This window comes from Marmota flaviventris, chromosome 10 (assembly GCF_047511675.1).
Source record: "Marmota flaviventris isolate mMarFla1 chromosome 10, mMarFla1.hap1, whole genome shotgun sequence".
Classification (NCBI taxonomy): domain Eukaryota; kingdom Metazoa; phylum Chordata; class Mammalia; order Rodentia; family Sciuridae; genus Marmota; species Marmota flaviventris.
The window spans coordinates 30,034,099-30,042,764 of NC_092507.1; the positions used below are offsets into that span (position 1 = coordinate 30,034,099).

The window sequence follows — 8,666 nt, forward strand, 5'->3', positions numbered from 1 at the left end:
TATGTCATGGCCTTGCTGTTCTCAGGGGTGGAGTCTTGGTGAACACCAGTTCTATGTAGAATGAGGAAGGCAGAGCAAACTGCCAAGAAAGAGAGCATGGTTGTGCAGGAGACCCCAAAAGAGGTCGTGGAGGGAAATGAGGCCTGGTAGAGTTCCTGTGAGGGTAGAGAGTGGTCACTTCAATTCACTCACCAAACTGCTAGCATTCCTCTCATCCCGGTCTAGTACAACACATTTATGACGGATAATGTTTCTCTGATTCCCTGGGTTTTCTCCACCAAGGCTAGTGTAGCCTGGTGACAGCTGGAATTCCCCTGGGTCCTAGATAGTTCACAATCTTCTCTGTGGTTGGGAGAGAGTGAGATCACCATAGTTGATGTCCTTCCCTTTTTCTTATTGGCTAAACAGACTTTTTTTTTTTTAATTTCGAAAACAGAAATCAATCACTGTATGAGCATGCGGGGGTGGGGGGGCGCATTTGTCTGCCTGTCTCCCCACCCCTTTGCTTGTTAATACATGATGACTAAAATGGTTGTACAAGAATAAAGTTTTCTGTAATCCCTGAGTGATAATTTCAAGGAACCATGTGCTTCTACCTACCCTGTATGTATCCCCTCTTCTCCTGGAGAAGCCTGTGTGTGGTGGCGTGAGTGCATAAACTTAAGCCAGCCTGCCTTCGTTTGTATCTCAGCCCTGCCACTTACCAGCTATGTGACCACAGGCGTACCCCAAGTTCAATCCCCAGTACCCCCCCCCCAAAATTTTATTTTTCTATGTCTGCTTCCTTATCTATAAAATAGGGATAATAAAGACAGTACTTATTTTACAGGGCTGTCCTAAGAACAGATTTTCCTTTAGGAAATTACCTAGTCTTAGTTGTGTACTGTCTTGGTGGGAACTGTCAATCCAGGTGTCTTGACTTTCCTTAGCCAAGGATTGGACATAGGGTTCAACTAAATTATTCTCCCTCCCTCTCTTCTCCAAGCTAATCTGAATCTTGGATACAGTGACCCAAGGGTAGGAGATGGTTAATACCTGTTTATTCTCAGACATGCCCTGATGACTCCTTCCATTTGTTCCTGCTATCTGAAGTCCCCTTGGGTTTGGCTTGTCCTTTCCAATATCAGTATTTTCTGCTTTTCTTTTGGTTTTGTAAGCTACCCCTCAAATTTTATTTCTTTTTCATTTCCTCCACGGATTATCTAGCTGCGATTTCTGTGTGCTTGCAAAGGAAAATAAATATATGTGTGTATATATATATATATATATATATATATATATATATATATATATATTTGACATATTTATCACCTGTTGCTCTTGGGTGACAAGTGACAGAGAATCCAGCCCACAATGGGTTAGGCAAAAAGTGAATGTAATGGGTCAAGCAAGGGGAAAATCCAGGAATAGATTGGACATGAGAGCAGGCTGGATTCAGGGGCTTAACCAGAGTGATTAATATTTAATTTCTGGGACTTGGTTTTGCTCTCCTGAATGTTGTCTTCTTTCTTGAGATCCACATAAAGGCAAGATATCTTCCAGCATCTCTAGGCGAGCACAGTCTCTACTTGGAGTCCTACAAATGAGTACTTCTCTTTCCCAGGGCAGCCTCTCAAAGTTGTCAGCTGGTTCTCATTGGCCTGATTTGAGACCCATGGTAACCTCAAAATCAATCCCTGAAGACAGGGACATACATTGCTCTGATTGGCTGGGGTTGAGTCACCTGCCTGTCCCTAAAGCTTCCAAAAACAACAGAGGTGCCTAAAGTTTATAAAAACACATACACGCTGTACTATGAGAGTGCAGAGTGCAAATAGATGGCACTCAAAGAGATAACTGAAGATAAGTTAAGGAGGACACTATTTGCACAGGTATGGGTAGGGTTATTGCCAAACTCCCTGGAGCTAGGACAGTGGAGAGCCATTACTATTCCCAGGCCTCAGGGGACAGGGAAAGGAGCAAAGCTGCTCCTTTCCAAATAGGTTTCCAGTGGAGCTGTGGCCTTTGGTAAAGAAGCACAGCCACTACCCCACAGGTGACCTGGTAGAGATTGGGGGGGTATAGAAAAATTACCTTGACCACCCTCCTTCTCTCCACACACTTTCCTATTTGTGTCTCCCACATCCAAGGGGAAGAAAGAGGGTCACAAGCCTAGTGGATGCAGTTCACCTTAAGACTCCTGGGAGCAGAGCAGAGTGAATAAGAGAGTGAGGACAAGCAGAAAGTATAATCTCCAAGTGCATAAGCTCTCAAGTCAGACGAACTTGGACAGGTGACTTAACCTCTCTGCAATTCAGTTTCCTAGTCTGTAAAGGGGAATATTAACAGAACTACTTGCTGTGTGAGGATAAAGGTTTAGCAGAGTGCCTGCCTGACATGAGTAAGCAATACATTCCCATAAATATATAAATCATATATTTAAGATACTATATGCACTGGGATAAAGTCTAAGCTGCTATAACAAATAGGCCCAAATGTACAATGATTTAAATGCAATAGAAGTTTATTTTTTGTTTATATACAGTTTGCATACTTGTTTACAGTCTAGGGTCATTGCAAGTTGATGGGTAGTTTTCCTTGTGGGGACTTAAGGACCTAGGCCCTTTCTCCCTTGTGGTTCTGCCATCCCCTCGGGTCTCCAGTGAGTTAAAAGGGAAGGAGAGTAGAGGAGGCATGCCTGTTTCTAAATATTAGCTCTGGGCTGGGTGCAGTGGCCCATGCCTATAATTCCAGCAACTATGGAGGCTGAGAGAAGAGGATTGCAAGAGTGAGGCCAGCTTGGGGAGCTTAGCGAGATCCTGCCTCAAAATAAAAACTAGAAAGGGCTGGGGATGTAGCTCATTGGTAAAGTGTCCTTAAGTCCCACCCCAGTACTGCAAATAAATAAATAAACAATTATAAAAGCTTTGCTCTGGAAGGGGCACACAGCATTTGCTCTCACATTCCAAGAAAACCAAACACCATTCTAGAATTTCAGAGAAGGATGTAATACAAGAGACAGTATACAAAAGTATTTGAAGGATTAAAGGAGCAAAAGGCTGATGGAGAGGTTACCCAGAGATTGCAAACTGTAGGAAGCCATTACCACCCTGAGGCTGGAAGGTGATATGCTATTCAGAGCCCAAGTGCGTTGGATCAGGGTTGGAGCTCCTGATGCCATGGACTCTGTAGGGTTACTGCCCTACAGGAAACCAGGAGCTCACACTCTTGCAGATGCTGTGGTCTGGAAGTCTGAAGTCACCCCCTTCTGTTACTGTCACTGCTAGAGCTAGAATTAGTGAATTTCATGCTGCTAAGGCTACTGGAGTGCAGGCCACCACCTACCCCACCACCACCACCACCACCAAAAAATGCTGGGTGAGAGTTTTCATCTATCCTGCTGTTTTGCTGCTATGGCAGTTGCTGCTCCTACCATATCTAGAGAAAGGGGAAAAGCTTTTACCTTCCAAACTTCTACCAGTGAAACTCATTGGCACAACATACTAGGGAGTCAGTTGATAAAGGAATCTGAGAAATGAAGTGTACAGGCTTCCAGCCGCTTGCTATACAGAGGGGAACATAGGATGAATAGCAGTGGGGGCAAACAGTGACTGGTACTATAACTTCAGTGTATTAAAGATTGTCATTTCAGCCACCTTCCTGAAGTGTTTGCCCAACTTCCAAAGTAGCTTGACAATCTCCCTATCCCCAATGCTGGATTTCTATAAAGGAACGGGAGGTACTCACCCCAGTTGCAGAGGGAGATAGGCTATCCTCTCACTTCATTCTTTGTAGGTTTTTATTGATTGACTGATTGGTGATGGAATGCTCAACCACTGAGCCACATCCCAAGCCCTTTTTATATATATTTTATTTTTATTTATTTATTTAGTAGTGCTGGGGATTGAACCCATGGACTTGTACATGCAAAAAAATTACTCTACCAACTGAGCCATATCCCCAGCTCTCTATATTTTTTATTTTGAGACAGAGTCTTGCTAAGTTGCTTAGGGCCTCACTAAGTTGCTGAGGCTGGGTTTGAACTTGCGATCCTCCTGCCTCAGCCTCCTGAGCCTGCTTTATGGGTATATTTAAATGGTTCCTTTTCCTAAAACTCTGGGAAGGGGGACACCAAACAATTAGCTCAAAAAGTTTTGGAGTATCACCAAGAAGAGGAATGTGACTTATTTTCCAGTTTTATCTCAGCTGACGCATATAAGGTTTGTTGATCTGCCTCAGTGTTGCAATAGCAGGGATGAGATGAGGTGGGAAGATGTATTGGAGACAGAAGATGTGGTGGCAATGTCAACTAGAGAGAGGATGAAGGATGTGTCCTTGAATGGTCAATCCCTACATCCCTACAGTTATAAAGAATGGAACCTGTAGCCCAAGCACTGACAGATGAAACTTTTTGCAATGATGGAAATATTCTATATCTACACTATCATGTCTAATACTAGTCATGTGTGGCTATTGAAATGTGGCTAATGCAAATGAAAAACTGAATTTTAAATTTTTATTTAATTTAAACTTAAGTAACTACACGTAGATTATGGTTACTAGATTGGACAGTGCAGCTATAGATCTTAGAGCTAGGGGGAAAGAGGCTAGATAAGATGGCAAGCTGAAGGCTTACTGGAACCTTTGCTAAGGAACATGATGTGCTGCCAATTGGACATGTAGAAAAAAAATGTAGTTATATTCCAAGGGACCATTGATACCTAAGAGAATAGTTTGGGTTGAGCATAGCAGGCCTGCAGAAAATCCAAGTATTTAGTATTCTATCTGTTATTCTATTCCTGACTCTAAGTATACAACGAAATTGGATTCATGGTGGTGAGACTGAAAATTCTCCTGGGCACAACAGAATAGCCACCCTGATTATTAAAATATCAAAACCCTTCCATACTAACTGGTAAACACCCACCTCCCCAAGTGCCTCCTTCCACCCCAGCCACTCTGTTCCCACCCCCAGGACTCCCTGGACTCTTGAACTACCTAGTCGGGTCTCTATTGCCCCTCCTTCTGGCCTGGCATGGCCAGGGGCTTTCAAGGCCCTGCTCAGGGGATTAGCCAGTGCTGGCATCATCCTGGTTGTTACATATTTGCAACATCACCCCTGGTCTTGGGCATTGAAAGCACAGTCACTGATGTGAGGTTACTCATGTAGGAGAACACTGCAATGACCCTAGGGAGCTGCTGGCCCCAACTCATTGTAGGCAGTCACAAGAGAAAAACCTTTTTCTTCTCTCCTTCTTCCTAAAATTGACACTAGGTGTAATGCCAGGTTCGTGGGACCCCAATAGACCTCCAGGAGCCGAATCTGATACAAGCACACAAGAGTCTTTACTGCAAGCTCAAGCCTGGACTCACAACCATTCCCGACGCAGTGGTCCCAGGGAGTGAGTCCTGGTCCTTTGTTCAGTGAGATTTTATAGGTTTTGGGGATACTCTATGCGTCACAACATCACACAGCAAATCATTCCATACCTTGGGAAAATCAAACAACATTCTTAACATTGATTAGCACATTCAATGGAGGGAACAAGTTGGGTAGGGGTGATTGGTTAGTACAAGAGGGGGATTCGTTTGAACTGATTGGTTTAGGCCACGAGGGGGTGTATGTGCTAAACTACATGGTTTCCCAACATGTTATCAACCACCATAAACTACTGGGGGGTCATCTGGCATCCCAGGTATTTTCCCTGTCTCATGCTGATTGGAAGTTGCTAGGGGTTGCTATGGGTCCTCACCTAGCCTAACTGAGTCAGGGACACCTGGCACTGCAGACCTGTCCTGTTATTTACAGACAAACAACTCAGCAGGGTGGGTATGTGCCTAGGAGTGCTCTGTGGGTTTTTCCAAGGACAAGGGTCACGCCCCCTTCTTTAGGACAGGTCTTGAGGTAGAAGCTGGTTTCTCAAAAATGGAGTCACATCAGTTTCTCACAGGAAAGCAATCACAAGGAGTGGGACAAGTGTGTAAGAGCTGCCTCCTGCTCCCAGCCACTGGAACCTCAAGTCCCGCCCTTCATGGAATGGGTCCTAGGAAAGATTAAATGTGAGATTGAAAACTAATTTGGATGGAATTTCACTGACTGAAAGGGACTGAAATTATGGGTTGGGATGTGTTGGGTAGGAGGGTGACAGGAAAGAGCACCTTTGTTCCTGGTACTAACTTCCATATTGACCTCCTTCTTTTGTCTGCCATGGCTAGTCCCTGGCACAGACCCCCTCTTCATCTCTCATCATTGAGCCTTATTGTCCTATCCTTTGGACACTACACACACACACACACACACACACACACACACACACACCCCTACATGCCTGACATTCCTCAAAACCTTCTTAAAACTTCCAGAGGCCTCTGGAAATCTAAAATGGGCAAATCAAGTATCTAGGGGCCAGCCTAGCTCAAGCTTGAATAATTAGATATTGTATTCTGCGAGTCTGGAACTTTGAATGGAGAGGCACAGAAATCTTGTCATCAGAGCAGAATTGTACGGCTGGTGGTGCTCTAGGGAAAAAATAATCCTGTGATGTCTTGCTATGGGGGCTCAGGTTCTCATCTTCTCTTTTTGTGATGATTTCTTGGTTTTTCAATCTTTTCTTGGAGTCCCTGAGGTTTCCCATAACCCTTCTAACATGTCATCCTGCCTCTCCTCACCTCCCCACCCCTGCCTCCATCTCGCAGCCTCCGCCCTTTTTTCCCTTAAGTTAGCCAGAGCTGGTTTCTATGGATGGCAGCCAGAGGCATCTCAACTAATAAAGGCCATTCAAGGTCAGAGATAGAAGATGCAGTGAGAGGCAGCTGCCAGCAGAGGGGGCTGTGGACTCACTTTGAAGGGACCTCTGAGTGGCCCCAAAGGCCTTTGAAAGAAAGGTGGGTGGGAGAGCCAGAGAGTGGCCAAAAAGTCCTTTCTTGCAGCATTTTATCCCATCAAGAGCAAGAAGGCTGTACAAAAAGATTGTGAAATGGAAAGTCGGGGCCTTTGATCCAATCACAGCTACATCATTCTCTTCACTTACTGGTGACCTTGGGCAAGTCACCTAATCTTTCAGTTTTGCTACAGATAGAGCACCAGAATAGCACAGAGATGTACTTCAGGCCATGGGGACTCTTTCAGGTACCTTGAGATTTATGGTTCTAAAGCTGGGTAGGTGAGACAGCTGGATATCTTCCTGGGAGAATTTGTGGTACTTCTGAGAACAGAAAATCCTAGAGACCAGAACATGAGGATAGCCTAGGAAATCGAATTCATTCCTGATGTTTAGGATGATGAGAATGGGGCTGGGCCATGATGGGGGCTGTGAGGCATCTTGGTGAGGGTATCCACCACTGAACATCTTTGGCCTCCAGGGATAACCAGTTTGCTAGGAGGACACAGTGATGGTCTGATTGACTCACAGGTTCTCCCTGGACATAGCCCTTAGGTGCACAAGGGTTAGAGGTTGTGGGACATTAAAGTGTTTTTACCCAACCAGGATAACTTTTTTTTTTTGCTTATTTGTTTTTGGTATCAGGGATTGAACCTGGGGTGCTTAACCACTGAGCCCCATCCCTAGCCCCATCCCCCCCTCTTTTTAAAATTTTGAGACAGTGTCTCACTAAGTTGCTTAGGGCTCTGCTAAACTGCAGAGGCTGGCTTTAAACTTGAAATTCTCCTACCTCAGCCTCCCAAGATGCTGGGATTTCCGGTGTGTGCCACTGCACCCAGCAGAACTGGTCTTTGTACCTGGTTCTCTAGGTACTATGACCTTATATATAGTAGGGATTGACATAAGGCCCCCATCTGTCCAGTTCACCAGTTCGCTGCTCTGGAACCAGAACTGGATCTCTCTGGGTCTCCTCCATGGGTGATGTTCCTGCTGATGTGGAGACTGAAGTCTCCTCAGATTGTCCCAGGGGCAGCCTCAGTGGAATCAGTGTGTCCTATCATGGCCCTCAAGGAAGAGACCACATTATAACCTTCCCAGACCATGGCCGCCACAGCCCAGAGTTCATGTAGCTGATGAGCGTGGGTAGAATATCTTCCTCCAAAGGTCCTGGTAATGCTCAGTAAGTAGATGCTCTCTGGTTTCTGCAGCATCTTCATGCCAACCAGCTTGAAGCCCAGCCTCTCCAAACCCTGGATCATAGCTCCAATTAGCTTCCACTGCACCCCATCGGGTTTCACTAAAATCAGAATCTGCTCTTGAGTCCAGAAGAGCCCTTTTGAGGTGGGGTGCACGAACAGGCACGAGTTATTTCTTCACTTTAAAACTCATTCAAGAGACTGGGGTTGTGACTCAGTGGTAGAGTGCTCGCCTAGCACATGTTGGGCACTGGGTTCAATCCTCAGCACCACATAAAAATAAAATAAAGATATTGTGTCCAACTACAACTAAAAAACAAAACAAAACAAAAAAACTCATTCATTTAGCTGGAGATGGGGCAAGCCTGTAATTCCACTGACCTGGGAGGCTGAGGCGGGAGGACTGCAAGTTTGAGGCCAGCTTCAGCAACTTAGCAAGGCCCTAAGCAACTTAGCCAGAACCTGTCTCAAAATAAAAAGGGCTGGGGATGTGGCTCAATGGTTAAGCACCTCTGGGTTCAATCCCTGGTACCAAAAAAAAAAAAAGGTTATTACAGCACCTTCCCATAGGGTTGTTGTAAGGATTTTAAAGCATTATCCACGTAATGCA

The 8,666-nt window shown here is 45.0% G+C and overlaps 1 pseudogene; it reads right to left on the reverse strand.

The window, feature by feature from the left end:
* Window positions 1-2,151: 2,151 nt before the first annotated feature.
* LOC114094099 (nucleoside diphosphate kinase, mitochondrial pseudogene) lies at window positions 2,152-8,077 on the reverse strand (annotated as a pseudogene).
* Window positions 8,078-8,666: the final 589 nt, after the last annotated feature.